The following is a 19,715-nucleotide window of genomic DNA, read 5'->3' as shown; positions in this document are numbered from 1 at the left end:
GCCTCTCTCCACTTGTGCTGTCTCAGCTCTCCTGGTGACAGTGACAGGGAAAGGCAAAAGCCAAGAGAGAGAAAGAAAAAAAAAAAACCAAAAAATAACACAAAAAAACCCCCCAAAAAAAAACCAAAACACAAACAAGGGAAAAAAACCAAAAAAACAACAATGAAAAAACCACTATAAAACAGATCCTCTGCCTTAGAGCAAAAACCCCAAGGCAAAAGAGGCTCTGCTTGCTAAGTACCTGAGTTGTATTCAGGATGCACAGCCACGTCTCATATATGCATAAAGAAATCTCTGTGTAGCATAAAAGAAAATATTAACTCGGGTGTCTGTGGGTTTATTTCCTAGTTTTCAAGGCATATCTTATAAACACATTTCTCTAAAGAAATAAAAACCATCAAGGTAAGCTGGTGAGTTTATCAGAGTTGAAGACTAAGACTGGAGAAACAGAAAGCCTCAGATAAACAGCACATTGTAATTCATACCCAAAATTTTGACTTAGATTCTAGATTTTGCAGAGACTACAAATGTGATCTTTCCAGCATGCTCTGTACACCTGCAGGCAAGAGTGATTTTGCGATTCTTTCTACCTGAAAAGAATATATGTGACAAGCTCTGAAAGAGTTCATAATTATCTTTGAGAAGGTGAACTAAAAAAAAAAAAAAAGGCAAAACGGTGTCAGAACTGTGCACAGGATACCAACTGATGCATATACAAGGTGGGAAGCTGCAGATTCTTGGTTGAAAAAAATCTACATTGGTGAAAATATTCTTTTATTCCTATCACTGTGCGCATAGCAATAGAGGCATTCCTGAAGCTTTTCACACTGTACTGGCATTCTTTTAAGTCTTGCTGGATTTATAACAGTGATCAGAGAACATTCAGTCTTTAACTCCAGATAATAATCTCAACATTAAGGTGCTTATGAAAATTATCACACAGTTTGCTACTCTTTTCACTGTGAGTTGTACCTTTCTTGTTTCCCCATTTTCTGTGATCACTGTTTCAATTCCCTTCTTCTCTCAGCACTGTTCTCTGGCAGAGCCAGCAGCAGCATTTCCCTAAAGAGCTGACAGCCCCCTCGTCTCCTCTCCTCTCTCACCCCTTCCTTCCACCTCCCCTATCCCCTGCAATTTATACAGCTAGACGCATAACCCACTTCAGTCCCTGGTTTATTTTCCTTCCTCACAGGTCTTTAGCTTGAATTTTCAATTATTCTGGCATCTAAGCAAGACAAATCCCTAAATGTGTCAGATTATCTTGCTTAGTTTATAAGACACTGAATAGCTCAAGGGATTCCTAATGGCTAGGGAGCCTTTTGTTGACAGGCTGTGGTTTCAATACCAAATCATGTCCACGATGGCCTTGAGTCAGCTTTATCTGATGCTTGTTTCATGAGGATACATAATATGAGTTGTTGAGCTCAACATCCCTTTTTTATAATAGAAGATGATCACAGCCAGCACTTCTGCTGTCAGTCTCAGGGGATAAAAAAAAGGCTGAGTGCACGAATGGAAAGTAAGAGACTGCTTTACAGGTGCAAATGTCCCTGAAGCAGTAATACATGATAATTTACTCACACTGCATGGTGCAGCACTCTCTGGTGCCATCGAAAGTTGCCAGTTTGGTCCCAGAAGAAATGCACAGCTATAAATACAGTGAACTGGAGTCATCAACCCAGGCACAACATCTCCCTAACAAAGGTGTACTTCTTCAAAACCTAATCTGAACCCTAAGCTTGTGTATTTCTCTACAAAGTGCAGGCTCACTGGCAGGTGTGAGTCACTGCAGGGAGCTGTCCTCATTTTGGGAGGACAGCTGCCTTTGGATATGCTTCAATTACCCTCAACAGCAGCCTGCAGCTCTGTCATCACCAGGACTCAATTCACCCAATACAAACAGCAATATCACCTTTACTTAAATAGCTAAAACATAGGTTTCTTAGTCCTTAAGACTCATAAAAGAAAAAAAAAAATAAACCAAAAGCAAACTGTTCTACATATTACCAACAGCTGGGATGTTGAGATGTCCATTTGCTTATGGACAAAAATAAGGCTCTGCTACTTTCACCATCATAACTCCAGTCATAATAGGTGTAACATCAGGTGTTAGGAAGAAGTAGAGGCCACAAAAATATAAAGGAATGCTTCCCTTCCCTTGCTAATGCTCCCACATTCAATAGTTTGCTCTTCCTGAACTTCTACACACAAAGGTTTCATCTGAACATGTGACTTAACAGACACAAACATGGCTGCACATGCACCTATAACATCCCTCTTTGTAAAATTTGGTCATATAAAGAGACACAAATGGCTATGCTAGTACTTTATATATGCGTATTAAACTATATATCAATAATGATAACTAGGAAACAAACAAAACAAAAACAACTAAAACCCAAAACCAGACAAAACAGAACAACAACAACAAAAAAAACCACAATCCAAACCAACAACAAAAACCCATCCATTCCCTAACTTTGAAACAGAACCAAATCAAGAAACTGATCCCACAGGGTCTTCCCAATCCAGGTCTTCCCAATCCAGGTCCCTTCAGTTCTGAGACACTGCCCAACAAAAGAGGGAACTGAATTAGTGTGCAAAAGAAGTGATGCTCTTATCCCTGGGGCAGAGTCAATTAAACAGGGGGATTGGGGAAAGGTACATACAACTGTCAGGAATTTTCTTGAATACTTTTCCCCAGTTAGAGTTAACTGGGGGAAGGCACTTTATTCAAAACAGAAAATTTTTAGATCTCTCGTGAGGAGAGAGTATGAATAGCTCACAGTTGCCTAAAACCTTCCTGTGATATGCATAAACTTCACTTTTATTAGAACTGGATTATACTAGCTGCTATCCAGGAGGTTCAAATGCCTAACCACTGGAGACAATCAGAAGCACAGAAAGATCTCTGCATAATGAACATAAATATCCTTTCAAACAGAAAATCATAATCTACTCCGCTGTAATCAGGTCTATATTGTTGTATAAAGAATTTTAAGCAGAAGAGCAATAGAAAGGACAAGAAAAAAGAGGAACAAAAGAAATTTGAATGTTTCTGCATGATAACTTTTAAAAAATTTTTAATAAAGCAGTTACATAAAATAATTTATTATTAGACAGTTTCATCTCATAAGCATAATTCTAGAACTAAAAAGATTATCTTTCATCTTCATGTTTTAAACTAAAGCTTCTTTCAGAAGTTTTAAAGTGGGATGCCAGCTTCCATTTTTGAGACTAAGTAGTGCCTGAAATCATGAAGTCTGAGCTTCTTGCTAGCAGTACAGGAACTGCTTTAAACAAAGTATAAACTTTCAAACAAGGACAGGCCTAGTGACAAATTTCAGCCCATCAAAGATGCCTCAAGCATCTGTATTTCTTCTTCCATTACTTGCTCCCCTTTTATGTAGTATGACAATTTAACCGGTGGTAGAATTTTTCAAGAGACTTTTCAATGAAAGAGTAACAATGTCGCCATTTTCAATTTTATATAACTGCTTGCAGTGTTCAGAACAAAGGCTCATACAGGAAGTCAGGGACTAATCTGGAAAAAGCAGACAAAAAATAGTTTATTTTAAAAATTTCAGTAAATTAATATCCTGAGTGTTCCGAGGAATGGAAAATTATTCAGTTATATTAATACAGAACAGATGCAAACTTGGTTTCTTGGCAGCAAAATCATTTTAGAGGTGTCCTCTTTACTGGATCCCATGAGCAGGAATTAAATAAAATGGAATCGAATGAGCAGAAAGAACTGCATTTATTCCTAGAAAGGGCCCTGCTTGCAAAATACAGCATTGATTGTTGCAATTGAATGTACTCAAAACAGAAGAGGAGCTGGTAATTTTTGTTACAAAGACTTGTCTACCATCACCCTAATCATTTTCACACAAATCAATTGTTTATTGAATGACTATCTCAAGTTTACTCTTTATGCCTATGAAGAACACATCTCCAGTAAGTGCTGTTTAAGGAGCACAACTAAATTTACTTTTCCTTCCCCAACATTCCTGAACACCACCTCCAAATTACACAAAGAATTTCCACTGCATCACACAGCCTAAGGATAGGTAGAGATAATTATAACCAAATGCAGAAGTGACTATTTAGGCAATTGATAAAAGTAGCAGTGATCTCTTCCACTTGTATTTAATACTACAGTTGTACAAAGTATGAAACCTTTCATTAAGAGATAAAAATTCATCCAATGTAGAACCTAGAAGCCTAACAGAAATCTTAATTAAGAACTTATTTCTACAGAAAATGTGAAAATAAAGCCATTATAGAAAGACAAGACTAAAAAACAAAACAAAAAAACCAAAAAAACAAAAAAAAACCCAAAAAAAACCCACCAAACCAAACAAACCCCAAAAAACCAGAAAAAATGTCAGCCAAAAGTGAAGTATAGGTCAAGCTAGCAAGGCATGGCAGTCTAAGTTATATATAAATACCTAGGCTGCTTTACAAACTCCTGAACAGTCCTTAGTCATCCATCCATCCATCCTGTAAGTGTGGTAATAATTTCACTATCCTATTACTGAAAAATCCAAAACTCAATTTAAAACAATGAGGTATAACCCTATACAGTTTATGGATTTTAAAAATACGCAGCTTAAAGGAAATTTTGCAGAAAAAAATTGAAAGAGAGAGAAAAGGAGAGAAATTTTGGTACAAAATAAAAATATCTCAATAGTGGGACCCACTGGGCTCTGGGTTATTTTCCCAAGATAAATTCTGAAATCTTCAACACTTGCTTAGTTAAAATAAAGCACTGGGGAATGTGCATCATAAATATACCAAGGCAATCTTGCAGTGAATGAGACTGAACTGAATACATATTTTTCCAATTCTAATTTCCATGACTATGAAAATGTTGCATTTAAAATGAAAATTAATGGCACATTCAAATTTTCATCATTTACTGTCAGTTTTTATGTGGCCGAAACAACCCAGTACATCATGTTATTAATACATGCAGACCCTGACAGAAACTAATCAACAGGGGGAGGAGAAAAATATTTTTTAAAAAATCACTTTGTTCTTCAATAATTTAATAGTTATTTACAATCATAAGATACAAGTAGAAAGTAATAAAGAACAGCAGGTTCTACAGCTTGTTAGAAAAGAGCAAAACTCAAATTTGGGAGGAGGAAAGACACATAGAATTGCTTCAAGATTATAAAATACAGTCTTAGAAGAAAAAAACAAAAGAAAAGACAATGAGATAAAGCTGGATATAATTACACAGCAGCTGATATCCAATACTCAATATTATTGCATTTAATATGAAAAAGAAAACCACTTCTTAAATAATACCCTAGTGCATTTACTCTATGTACCTGTGACAAGACTCAGGATGTTTTGAATACTCATCACCTTTGAGTGCTCACACATGAAAGACTTTTCAGTCATGTTCCACAGTAGATTTCTTGACAGAAGAGAGTTGAGCCCACTACTTCGTGTTTGCCTCTTAATCATAAAATATCTTTCTTTAATCACTGTCCCAATTAATCACAATCATAAGGGGTGGAGACTGCAAAATTACCTAGTTTGAACTACTTCACTCCCTTCTACAAGGAGAGATGAACAGGAGAAAATATAAGTGAAAAAAATAAGTTTATTAAAGAACAAAACAGCAAGAATCAAGATAACAACAATATCCTCTAGATAGGAAAGACATGAATCCTCTGAACTCCCCAGAAACAAAGAAAATGAGATGAAGGAGACGCCTCTCACCCAAGTTTGTGGCTGTACATGTGGTGGAGAAGACTTGCTTGGCTCAACCTTCTCCCTGAAACAAAAAACCAGGAAGGTAGGAGCTTACAAAGCACTTCTGGTGACAGATGTGGGGTGCTGGCCTTGTCTGGGGCAGCTCTGGACCTCTGGTGGCAATTTCTCTGCTGCTCCTTGCCTGGCTGGACCCAGCTGGTATTGGCACTCCCGTTATATGTCTCCATTGCATCTCAGGGAAGAAGAAATGGTCCCACCGAGTACTGAAAATCTGCCAAAAAACCCAAAACAGACAAACAAAACCAGCAAAAAAATTAGCTGTTTGCTTCTTAAAGAAATGACAAAATCCAAAAGACTGGCTTAGTGGCATTCTCTGTCTCTGAGGGTTTCCTACAGCAGCCTTGCAGAAAGCTCTGAATCTTTAATGCTGGCAAATCATTTGCATTCAAACCAAAATTTCCCTATAATTCAGGAGCCTTTCTGCATAAAGCAGTCCAGTGGGACAATTACATAAAAGCATCCACTCTGTTTTGACACTTATTTTTATAGAAAGAAGGTACAAATATATAAAAATAAATTAAATAGTCAAAAATCAGAAAGGACCATTAACCAACCCCAGCATTTGTATAATTCCACTCTAAAAACATGACATTTCTTGACTGAGTACATCTCTGTCCTCATTCAATGCAGTGGGCCGAGTTTATCATCCCATGTTTCAAAGATAAATGCTGTCAATGAAGTGAAACAATGCCAGATTGTCAAATACCTATTTAGATTACATAAATTACACCTCCCTCCCTGCTGCTCATCAAGAGAGCATTGTACATTCTGGAAAGGATGCATGTGATGATCTTTTGCATGAATGGAGCACATTCATGCTTTCTGCTTCACACCCCAGCAGCTTGATTAACTAAAGTCACTTCAGATGTCATCTTCAGCCCTGAGTTCTCATATTCTGAAGAGCCTTCTTGCAAGCTCTCTTTCTACCCTTTCTGTCCTCATTCCCCTTTGCACACTGACACACGTTACTGCAGGGACTGGAGGACAAGGACAAAAGCCCTAAGCGTGCACTAAATTAGTTGATTTTAAATTTAGAGTTGCATGGACACACCAAACTATCTAAGAGTTGTTCTCAGGGGTGAGATTTTGTTCTGCCACGAAGTTCCATTTTCACTGTAGTGAAACTGCCAAATGGCAATTCTATCTCTAACCTGTTATCCTACACTGCAAATTAAAGGAAAATACTTAAAGAAGGACGCAGAATAATTTTTTTTAGACAATGAAACATGCCTATCTTGACATGAACATTATTATAGAAGGGAACACCTATCAAAGTATTTGACAGACAAAAACTTTTATTTCTTTTCTCTTTAAAGTCAGGATTATACTTCAGTTAAGTGTATCCCATTGAAAGGCATGGGATGTTCCAATAGTGCTCCCCACAAAAAGAGAAGCTAGAGAATTCAAGTGGTTTAATAGAAATATACATATCTAACATACAGGGACACCAAAAGTAAACAATTTTTTAGTGCAGAGCTGACCTTTTTCCCCCCAGACTTCTGTAGCCACTGAGTTGCCAGAATTGCAAATGGTTCCCAGCAAGCAAAATGGGAAGACACCATCTGTCTCATTCAGAAAAGTTTTAATTCTGCCTTATTGTAGTTCTAAAACTGTTCCCACAGACAAAAATAAGCTTAAAAACTGGTAATTGCAGTGTCAAAGTTGTGGCAACATTCAAGTTGGTTGTGAAGTGGGGCTGAAACTTCCATTGTTTTGCAATGTTGTCAGAAAACAAAATTTAGACAAAAACTTCTTATGCTTGATCTTCTTGTAGCGATTTATTTTTACAGATTTCTGTTTGCTTGAAAGGAGTTTTTGGGAGGGCAGATTGGTAAAAAGGAAAAAATAAATGAAAACAAGAGGTTTCAAATGCAGCTTTTGTCCTTAGGGTTAATATTCCCAGAAGTTTTAAGTCTAGGTGAAGTAAAATCTATTTTTGTCACATTCTACCCTCATCATTTATCCTACTATGCTTCTCTGAACAGAACCAGGACTTTTAATTTCAAAACTGGAAAGTGACTTCTGTTTTTAATGTGACATTGGGCTCTTACCTTATTTTGATGAGTACACTCAAGCTTTGCAAAGCATCATACTCCTTTTTTGTATCTTTTCTGTCCTCTGTTTCTTTCTAATTCTCTCTTAGAATTTTTGAGTAACTCAAAATTGAACAGGCTTTGAGTTTGCTAATTGAATGGACTAAATTAACATTTTGAAAAGTATTTTAAGTTGATTGAATGCTGCTCTAAACCTTTTGCCAAAATTCTCTGATTTTTCTGGGGTTGCTGTAAATTGTTTTTTTGTCGTTTTGACCTCTTGAGAATGTCTTGTTGGTATTTCTCTGTGTGTCCAACTCTGAATACGTGAACAACCCTTAGCTCTTTTAAAAGTCTCATTAAGTGAGTTTTTGGAACCTTACACAACTATTGACAAGTTACACTTTTTGACAAGTTCAAATGGCAAGGCAAACTACTTACCTGCCATAGAAGGATAATATGAATGATTTCTAATTACACCCATGTGATAATGTCCATTATTTCTAAGCATCTCCACAGTGGCAATTTCTCCAGGCTTTGCATGAAGTCCACTGATTCAGGAGCTCCTGAAAAACAATATATGTTACCATGCATAGTTTCCAACACAAGCAAGAGTAGTCTCTCTAAAATGGTAGTTACAGCAATAGGCAAAGGAAATTCAGCATCCTATTGACACAGGAATATTCATTGTTCATACCTTATTAAGTGTTTAATAGTTAATTTTCAGCTTGTTTTTATTGTGTCTTAAGTTAAGGCAACCAGCAGGGTTACTCTGTAAATAATCTTGTAAATATAGCTTTTTAAAAAAATATTTATGTATTCACGTGATGCAATTTTAAAATAAAGTCCTTCACTGTAGTGAATACACTCCAGGGGATGAAGATAAGGTTGTAGTGGGAAATTTAACTGTGAATTTATTATTTAAAATAAAATATCAACTTTTATTTGCATCTGTAATTGTTTTCATCTACAAAGACAAATTACTGAGGGAGAAAGTGCCTATTAGCACACAATAAAAACAACAGAGATAAGTACTTAATTTTAAAACTATATCTCTGCTGGTTTTCATTGAAATTTACACTTAGAGACTAATGACGTTTTCAATCTGCTTTGTGAAAACTGAAATTTTCATCAGTTATACTACAAAACTTGAGGAACTCTCATGGCTCTCTAATTTAAGTCAAGTTATATGTTTGCAAGAAGGTGCAAAACTAAAAAGATGCTGATATTTTTAAGCATAAATGACATCTGCTAGGTGCTTTATTTCTATGTCGTATAGCCTCTGGTAACTAACTGAGCAAGCTATTGGGTAAAAGCAAGCTATTAGAAAGAAAGAGGTGGCACAATTATGTGAACAAGCACTCTAAAAATCTTGTGTATTTTGCTCTCCCACTTGTCTTTTCTTCAGCAGAGAGAAAGGAACAAGAGCAAAACCTTGCCTGAAAACTGGCACTCAGTTTTAACAGCTAAAATTATATTCTTGGCAATAACTAACATTATAACGGAGGGTTACTTTCAATGTACTCTCATTTATAAATGGATTTAGCCTACACAGTTTCTCCCCTATTACCTCTAATGATGTAAACAAATCCTCAAATGGAAAAGTATCTATCCTACAGTAAACATAGGGGGAAAAAAACATATAATAATTTTGAGAAATTAAAAATTACCCATCCCATAAGTCTACGAAGACCACAAAGAAACATGCTACTAGATGCCTAGGGCACAAGGAATAATGCTAATGTAGTCTTTGCCAGAATCTTCAAAATTACTTTCTAGCCTCAATATTTGGACTTTTTGAATAAATCATGATTTTTACATGGAAAAAGAAAAACAGAACAAAACAAAAAAAACCCCTAAACCACCACAAAAAAAACAATACCAAGTTAAACATGCATAAGAGCCATTTAAATAAACAGTTGCATCACAGGAGTGTGCGAACAGAAGAGCAAATCTTGAGGAAAACTTTTGAGAGTCAAAAAAACCCACTTGTACTAAGCTAATTTCTGACAATTTAAAAATGCCATTACTTGCTAACTAGCAATGCCAAAACCAGATGGAGGAAGCTGTGACAAGCTAGTGTTATAGCCTTCATTTCATGGTATGGGCAAATAGCCACTCATAAAACCTGTCCATACCTCTTCTCTAGATCCATCTTTTCATGCCTCCCTGTAAGGCACCTTCAAAGCTGAGTGACGGCTCTTGATGACATTTATATGGAAAAACACATTATTTTTAACTGCAAAGTCTGTCCACAAAGATAGGCTGCCTGCTTGGAAGAGGTGGCAAAGCAGACTACAAAATGCTATGCCTTTTTAAAATAAAAATATTTTACCATCAAATGCAAGTGCTTAACATTTTAAAATAGTAACAAGTAACTTTCTGCACTTTATTGTGTGTCACAATTGATCTTGTATCTTAAAGCAATCACTTTGTATGGAAATTTTGTAAAAAAAAAAAAAAAGGGAGACAAGCTTTTAGAGAGGTTCTTTTACATTGGCTTGTGTTGTTTCCTTTATTTAAGCCTATTTTGGTTTTTATTTAAGAGAGACTTCTGTACTTCTGAAACAGGACAGAAGATACTATGTAACTGAAAAGACATCTTAATAGAGAAAAGAATATTCCTCAACAAAAAATCACTAACCTTAAAAGACAATGAAGAAAAGGATGACTTGATAATGGGATAATGATATATGTTGCATCAAATCTGTTAATTGAAGGTTTGCCATGACCACTGAACAGCATTTGTTGGAAATATCTTCAGAGATTCAGACTGCTAAAAGTAGAAAATGATCAAGAGGAAAGAAGATTGTAAAGGAATGAAAATCAGCAGACTTTATATAATAAAATATAATCATAGTTCTCACAGCATAGAATGGCAGGCTAATTTTGCAAATTAGACTGGTTAGTTAATTGTGCACTTCAATGTGCCAAGCATCTTTGAATACTACTGAAAATGAACACAAGTTTGATAGGGAATAAAAACCATCCAAGAACTAGACTAGCTTAAAGACTCATATACACAAAAGAGCCCATAAGCCATCTATCAAACACAGACCTGTATTGTCTATATCACAAATCATCTGCAGTTCAAATCTGATCGCAAGTTTAAAAATAAAAATTATTTTATTTTTAAATGCTTTTATACTACATGATAGAATCTGACCTGTAAAACATGAAAAGCAGAAAACATAGTTATGACATTGAAAAACAAGAAAATATCAATTTGGAATATAGTTATAGATATACACACACACACATATATATATATATATATGTGTGTGTAGCATCCAGCACTGTCAAAATTAAACCACATTTCCTTGATTTTGATTTGAGTTACTTGCAAATGTAGCCTTCAAAATGAGATATAAACACGACTTTAAAGCATACTTCAAAATTTACTATCTTTGTTTTGGGATAGAGTTGCCAGAGACAGAAAATATTTTAATTCTTAGTGATTAGTATTTAGAAATGCTACAAAGAAAGATAATGATATATTTAGAAATGCTAAAAAGAAAGATAATGATGTCTTTAAAAGATGTTATTAAGGAATAACATATGCACCAAACCCACAGATTTTAAGCATTTTCTAAGTTTCTTACATTTAAACAACCCTGGCATCTGCTCATTACTACAGAAGAATGAAAGGCTGCTTTTCTGCAATGCCCTATAGTACATAGAAAACTGTATTTCAGAAGAAAGAATGGAGAGCATATTGCTGAAAAGCAGTTTCAAGAAATTATGTCAGCTGTGACTGCTTGGGAACCTTCAAGATGGATAAACTAATCTGATCTGGATACAGCAAAATCAAAAAAGATTCCTAACAAATGCTGGAAACCTTCTCAGAATTAACCAGGCAGGAAAATAATCACTCTGTAAGTGATAGGCTCTATATGGCTGTCCATACATGGCAGAAGGCATGCAAAAGATGAGGAATTAGCAAACAGCTCTAAATGAACAAAATCAGAATTTCAGACCACCAGAAGGTGGTTTCAGTGCAGCTGAAAAAGAATAATATTAAAAGAAAGAGCTTATCAACATGAATGCAAATTGTTTTTGGAAATCTTTTTCACAAGGTATAACTGAGGTCAAGAGCTTAAACGGATTAAGATTATTAATGCAAATGCATAGAGATAATGAAGTGATGCAGAATTACAATAGCAACTTAATTCATAAGTGTTTATTTCATGCAAGGAATTTTTCATCTTCTAAAACTACAATAGTACAATTTCTGCATTTATTGGAAAGCCAACTTTTTTTCTTTTTCTCTGGTGAAGCAATGCTAAACGCACAAAAGCATATTTCTGAGAGTATGCTTTGCAATAAGAGGAACGAGATATGAACTAAATATGGAATGAAAGAAGTATATCACGTGCCTATGAACTGCTAAGATTTCAAAATATATTCTAAGCAGAGTTCCCTGGTCAGGAAGAGACTGAGACAGAGATTCCTGAACAAGATAGCTGATGTCATCAATGCATGAGATCAGATTAAATTAACCAGGGGGTCCCTCTATGTCTTTAAAAACCTACCAATATAATTAATTCTAGGGCTTCATCGATGCATTTTGGAGGTCAGTATCAAGATTTTGCATTCCCTGCTCCTGCAGCATAATGGCATACATGTGACAGGGAACTAACCACCAATTTTCTCCCAAAAACCCATGAGCATGAGGAATTTACAGTAGGACTAAGTATTGGAAATTATTCTGTCCTGGTATAGCCAAGGGGTTTATCAGGATAAGCATGATAATCTGATCAGCATTACAATCATCCCAGGAATCCGAACTGAGACTGAAATGCCAGCTCATGCCCACTCAAGAACTGTTGAGCTTTTCCCCCTCATTCTTCAGACTTCTAACAGTGCAGCTAGGAGTCTAGGCTGGACTTGGATAGTACTGAGAGAACAATCTCAATATCAGTTAACAATCTGCTCTTAAAACACATTATATTTTATGCTGATTATTATAGAGTCATTTCCAGACTACACAAGGCTCTGAAGGTCAAGTTTTTCAAAGGTCAGGATTTTTTTAAGAGCACCTTAATGGTTTCAAAGCACATACATTATTAGGCACCTAAAGAAAATAATTTAGTTTTTATACTAGTAATTAAAAAGTTGATAATTACTCTCTATAAAACGCATGTTTGTGCATAGGAAAACAAATCAAACTAGGACAATTATCACAAAACACAAGATTATGATATTTATGTGTTTTATTCAAGCTAATTACTCATGAAATAAAAATCTATCTACAACCTACCATAGGTTAAGATTTCAGCTGTGCTGAAGCTGGCTGGAGGGTGGGAAACAATAAGTTTCAGAACATTTCTTTTTCAGTCTGAAGCTTAGTTTTGGTTTAAGGTTACCTGAAGTATTGTGGAGAACACAGTTTAAGATATCTGAGATTAGTGAGACATTAAACAACACATTCATTTAGTTTTAAGAGTATACAGTTCTTGCAGTGCCTAGTAAAAACAGTTCAAGAGCAAATTAGAATAATGTGACTTATGATTACTCTTTGTGTAACTCACTATGTTCAGAATAGAAATACTTTGGGGAAGGCAAAGGCTTACATAAAGTACTTATATAATTAATCCAGCATCCATTAAAGACAAGTTCCCCACAGTGTATTATTCATTGGAGTGTTGTCTAGCCTTGATCCCACATATATCAACTGCTCAGTTCCCAAGAATTTATTCTATAGGGATCTTTCAGAATAACTATGAAACTATTACAAAGATTTTCTTCATCACATTATAAGGCAGTTTCAAGTAATTGTAGTATACATTCTGATATATATTCTAATTATATTCTTTAAGTTTCATGGCTTTCCTTACTCCTGTGATTATTATCCATCAGAAATCCCTTTAAAAATCTATGGGTGAGGGCAGGGGAGTAACGGGTATGAATTTTCACACTCTTAAATCTACATTTAAACTTACATTTAGAGGGTGAATAATTCAGAAAAATTAGCCTAGAAGGCCATCTATTGTGTTTCTTGGATATGACTATGACTCTTCAGGGACTCCCAGATCTGAAAAAATATAATCTTAACTAGATGGGTGGGATAAGTAGAGAGACACTTTGAATTCCTGTCATAAACTCAGTTTAAACTGATAACTCAAATGAGAGCTTTCCTTGGAATATTTTCTTGTTTGTTTGTAACCGTAGCAATTACTAGTTCTTTTGGGAAGATACTTATGGAATGCAAAACATTAAAAAACCTACTCACTTTTAAAAATTGATCTTAATATAAAGTGCAGGGCCATTTCCCAGGTTGTAAGGTTACATGAAACAACCTTTCATCCATCCTTATCCAGGCAACACTGCTATCTACTATAAAAGCTTAAATCAATTCAACCCACAAATACAGAATTGAGGTCTCAGCCAAATGAAAGCTACAGAAAACATCAGAAGGCAGCATGAACCGCAGTCAGTGCTGATCAGTTAAGAATTTCACTGCCTAACAATGTGCAGGTTCCTTAGCAATGCACCACGTAGAAATCTTCCTTGGCTTGCTGTGGAGAATCGTAAGGAACCGGTATGAACTCTTGACCTAACATCTGCTAATACTGAGTGAACCCATTTCCATCCTTTAACACCCGCTGATAAAATCTGATACTATCAATATATAAGGCAGAAGAAGTGTCTTATCTGAGAGGTGATGAGAGCTGAGGTATTCATCAGAAAAGACTGAGCTCTCGGTCAGGCCTCTAACAAGCAAATATTGATGGGAAAATGCGTGTTCATTACTGACTCGGTCATTTCTGAAGCACTAAAAGGAACAGTACTTACTGGTAAATTTTAACATTCTCAGGCAGTCCCCAAGTGGACTGATCAGAAATATTTTAAACACCACAAATCCTTGCTTCAAGAAAGGCATATCTTACTGATGTTGCCCTCTGTAGCACATACTGCTGAACTAAACTCACCATGCAATAAAAAACCTACTCAATAAAAATTATGATGCATACACTTGCTCTTTTGGTGTGGAAGAAAATAAATAATAGATGATCATATACAGTGATGCACAAATGAAAGCTACCTGGAAAATATAGTGACAAATGAAATACAAAATCTAATCTTCTTACTATTTTAATTCCTCTCCTACAGTATCTCTCAAAATTGGCAATCTTCCCCCTCAGAAATATCAAGTGCATTAATGGATGAACCATCTTTTATGAGATTGTTATACTAAAAACACAGAGCGTGGCACTGGCTCTGGATCGTCCCACAGCTACTGCAAAACAAAATTTAACATTAAAAAATTAATCTTTTGAATAAATATTTTTTATATATAGGAAAACTCATGTAATCTGATAAACTACACAAATAGAAAAAGGGTAATCCATTTCTTTCTTTCAAAACAAATTAAAGTGAATCTATTTTCTAACATAAGAAAAAGAATCCCAGTTTAAAAATGTTGGTCAGTAGAGGGAAGCCTCCCAAGGATACATTGATATCAACAAAATTTCCACCAAGAAAGATTTGCTTTGACTTACTGATCAATAGACAACAGGAGAGGGGCAAAGAAAGGGTGTTTCCTGGTAAATCCAGTTGATGAAAATTTGAGAGAGAAGATTTTCTGTCCAATTTACCAGTCAACATATTGGCCTTTGAAGGAAGTTTACAGTGAGGCAATATTTTTTTTACTTGAAATGACCAGTCGTTCTGTAATATTTAGGTATTTCAATTAAGAGTAATAAAGAAAATGCACTGGTGTCGCAGAGTAAACAGATTCCTTGCATAGCAAATAAAGGCAGAGGAGTCACAATATCAGAAGAGATTGCTCTACTTAACTTATCAATGCCATTCAAATAACAGGAGTTTGACAACTTCTCAGTTCTCACACCAAAAACATAAATAATAATAACAATATCAATAAAAACAAAATCAGGCACAGTTAGAAAGTGAGGCTTGTGTGTATAGTGGAAATCAGTGTGCACCATGAACCTAGACAGAAGGTAGAACAGCTGATCTTTTCCAACTAAGAATACTCTGCTCTATGCCACAAAGCACTGAAAATCAAGACTGGAAGAACTCATTAGCTCTCAACAAGCTGTGCTTCTCCTGATCTGATTGCCTCCTTGTCTAACACAGCAGAGAGCTCCCAGCTCTTGCCAGGCTTAAGTGCCATTCCTGAGCCCTTCTTTCCTTTCCCTCCAAGACTTCTCTGTCACACACGCTTCCTCACTGTGAGAGGTGGCTCTGACAAGCTAAAGCCCAGGAATGGCACTATAAAAAGCTTAGTGACTTTTGTTCCTGTCTCCCATCACTCTGCACCTCCCCAACACATTTGCCAAACTTAATCACAGGGTTGAGCTAGAAAAAGTGATTTATTCTTCAATGAGACTGCACAGGATCTTACACAATCACTCAGATTTCTAAGACTAAAATTAAGATGAAAACAGTACAGAAAGAATGCACTTTTCAAAAGCATGTTAAAGAAAAATTTGCCCATCTAAATGTTTTGGGAATGTACCATTTCCACAATAACCTTAAGGGTTTACAATACTGCATAATTATTCAGCCTTATTTTCAGATTTGCTTGACCCAGGTTCTGTCACGCCTCCAATCAAAGTGCTAGACTTAATGTATGTTCTCCATTCTCTAAAAACAGAAAGTAAGTTCTGTCAAATAAAAGATGACATATTCAAGACTTTTACCTGAAATTCTATATTGGGATTGAAAAATATGTCTGTGTACACATTTTTTTCTTTTAATTTTTTTCTAGTATGTATTTAGTAATAAAATACAGTCTAAATATCTGTCCCCTTCGTGGCTTCCTCCTTGCTAGTTTAAAGCAGAAATAGGTAGTGAACTCAAAAAACCGCAGCAGAACAACATTTACTCAATAATAATTTTCTGCTAAGGTAATTTACATTAACCCTAAATGGCTAAGTACCTTATGCCAGTCTCCTGAAGAGCTATGCTGCCATCTTTTGGTCTCAAAAATACACATCAGTTGTTTAAGAGCTTCGGAAAGCTAATGTTCTATTTAAAACCAACTTTCCTCTGTAAACGTATCATTCAATACAATAACTCTCCTCCCCTTTCTCTTTGTGGCTAAGTACACAAGTAATTTGGATAGAATAGTTTGTACTATATATCAACAAAGAAAGTGTCACAACATTTAACACTTGCATGAAGATTTTTCTCACTCAGCTTGTCTAGATTTACATGCACACAGTCAAGGCACATTTTTTTCTTATAGGTGTGATCGCGTCCAGATACATTCAGTACTAAGATGCAATGAAAAGGTCATTGTGAAACAGGTGAATAATCACAGCAATCAGTCAAACAAATACAAGCACATAAGAATAAGAGTTTAATAAAAATGAGGTATCAACATAAGTTATTTCAGCAGTTGTTAACTTCTCACCAGGAAAGGTATGTAGCCAGGAAACTCCTATCTAATTCACACTTCCATGATAACCCTATGGTGCCTAGATGTCCATCAACACTTCTAAGTTCTGTGACTGTCAGCAAATTCCTGATACTGGCTGCCATATTCTTCATGTTAACAATTATCTGATGGATGAAGATTCAGTGAGTTATTTTAAATTAATAACTGCTTAAAAAAAGAAATTAGGATTGTTATTTCTTTTATTGGTATAGTAATGCATTTGCCATATCTTACCTTGGTCTGTTTTGGTTTGTTTGTCTTTTTTAAATCAGACCAGGATGCACTTAGAGGGAGCAAAACCAGCAGCTGGCAGCAGGGATCCCAGAATACTCAGGTAACATGAAAGTTACAAGATCAATTCTCTTCTTTCCTAGATCCAATATGTTCTTAAAATCTAATTCTAGAACACAAAATAAACATTTTGCATTATTCCTGAGCAACTAAGACGCCTGATTACTTGCAGTTACCTTTGCTACAAAAAAAAAAAAAAAAACCATTGGAAAATATTTCCAACCTAAAAGATTTTTGGTTTGGTTTTAGTAATGTCATTTGTTGGGACCAAAACCATTATGCATCACTGAGGATAATTAGACTCTGTATTTTCTTTTCTTACTTGTGACATGCACTGCAAGGTCTTCCTGCTGGATACACTGGAGGCTCCAGTGCTTTTTAATTGGTGGTAATTGTCCTCTACTAACTCACCACTGTCTAAACACACTGTACTCCACACTGTAGAATGTTCTAGTCCCAGTCTGCCATGGCTAGCCTAAAAAATGGTAACTTTGAAGATTTTTTGGGGATGAAGTTCTGGTGGGGATGAACTCAACTACCACCCGCCGAAAGGATGCATCTGCTCTTTTCCTCTTAGTTCTGACCAGTACCTACTGTACCTCTATACAAAGATTCTAAGAGGAGCAGTGAAAGTCTGAAAACAAAAACCAGCATGTTTCTTTCACACAAGTGTTGACTGATACTCATGTGCATAAACTGAACATGAACTGAAAGCCCACAATGGAAGGTTCAGCTTTGAAAGGCTGAGCTATCAGCACATTTCAACAAAGGATGGAGGGGAAGCCTGTAAGGAAAGGAGGTAGTGAAGCCTACATCAAAACAAGAAAGATGCTTTAAAATGTATCCCAGAATCCCCACATCAGAAGACAATATTTGCTCCTGCTCTCCTTACAGCTGATAACCAATGTTGTACATAAGATATACGCGTTATTTCACTGATGCAGACCTGCTCAGCTACTGTGTGCCCACCTGGTTTCAGTAAGATCATGCAAGTCTGGATATAATAGCTTGAAGAGAGGGAAACATGCTATCAGACACACAAAATGTAAGGGTGCTTAATGAAATTTTGGTAGCCTATATTCTCAGCCTTGGGAAGCAAAAGGTCTTTAAAGCCATTTTTCACCCTTTGAATGTATAGATTGCAAGTTATTATTGTAAAGCTGGAGACAGGAGAATCTTATTTGATACACTTCATTGTGCTTTATATGAAAATTCAGAAATTCTAAGCCTTTTTAATGCATAGAAATGTGAAGGAATTTACATCTCCTACTTAGTAATCAGCCATGTTATTGTCTCTTACCCTTAGCTGAATCTGATGTCAGAAACAATACTCTTATCAATGAATCATTGGGGATGAAACCAGCAGCTTTCACTCATGCAAAACTACCACTGACTCCAATGTCTAGAAACTGCTGCACAAGAAATATGCAAAGCTGCACAATTATCTAAGACCTTTGCCAAAATTATGCCCAAGAAGCATACTTACTTCCTTTTTTACTATACATTATAACAATCTCACTATTTTTAAACACATTTAAGATATTGAATCCTTTGTTATCAACATTAAAGGGATCTTTGCTTAAATATAATTGATCTTTTCATACTAAGTTTCTAATCCCATTTAAGTACTTTCTTCAACAAGTTTTTTATTCTTAGACTTTATGAGATAATTTATAGTACCACAGCATTTGGCATAGTATAACATCATTTCCTCAAAAATCCTCATCTGAAAAAAAAAAAGTAGTGGCTTAATTTACAGCAGACTGGAACTGAAAGATATAGCTATAGCAGCACCTGAGAAATATAAATAATTCCTTTTTCTGTCTCATTCTAGAAAATGCTATTAATTCTCCATCATTTATACTGTTTATGGTTTAAGACAAATATTTCAGCTGCAGCTAAAAAATTGGCAAACCCTAGCCACAGAAACAAGAGGCATGTAACACACAGAAATCGCCAAAAAAAGAAGAATTTAGAAGGCCAAGACACATGTTCCAACCCATGGAAGAAGAAAGGATGATCACTGTTACTGATATAGGCGTGCTTCTTTTTTAGTCAGGTCAAGGGATGTTTTATTTCCAAAAAATCTTTTAAAAGAACAGATCAAATGCAGATATTTTCAAAGCAATATATGTGGAGGATTAAGGGAGACCATGGAGCTTTGAAAATGTTCCTAACTCACAGATTCTATTTCT

General features: G+C 35.6%; 1 long non-coding RNA gene across 10 annotated transcripts in view; it reads right to left on the bottom strand.

Moving 5' to 3' along the window:
* Window positions 1–19,715, bottom strand: part of LOC135298676 (uncharacterized) — a 218,709-nt gene that overhangs the window by 127,718 nt on the left and 71,276 nt on the right. For 9 of the 10 annotated variants that reach the window (XR_010360712.1, XR_010360710.1, XR_010360714.1 and 6 more), the window contains exons 7-12: window positions 17,464–17,629; window positions 10,468–10,599; window positions 8,265–8,389; window positions 5,881–6,001; window positions 5,737–5,791; window positions 242–294 (exon numbers count right to left, since the gene is read on the bottom strand). This is a non-coding gene — a long non-coding RNA (uncharacterized LOC135298676). Of the gene's footprint in view, window positions 1–241; window positions 295–5,339; window positions 5,571–5,736; window positions 5,792–5,880; window positions 6,002–8,264; window positions 8,390–10,467; window positions 10,600–17,463; window positions 17,630–19,715 lie in introns of all 10 variants that reach the window. The other variant, XR_010360709.1, reaches the window with a different exon arrangement.

Source organism: Passer domesticus, chromosome 4 (assembly GCF_036417665.1).
Source record: "Passer domesticus isolate bPasDom1 chromosome 4, bPasDom1.hap1, whole genome shotgun sequence".
Classification (NCBI taxonomy): Eukaryota; Metazoa; Chordata; class Aves; order Passeriformes; family Passeridae; genus Passer; species Passer domesticus.
Note: the sequence above shows the minus strand (reverse complement) of the source record. Positions and strands in the feature narration are given on the sequence as shown.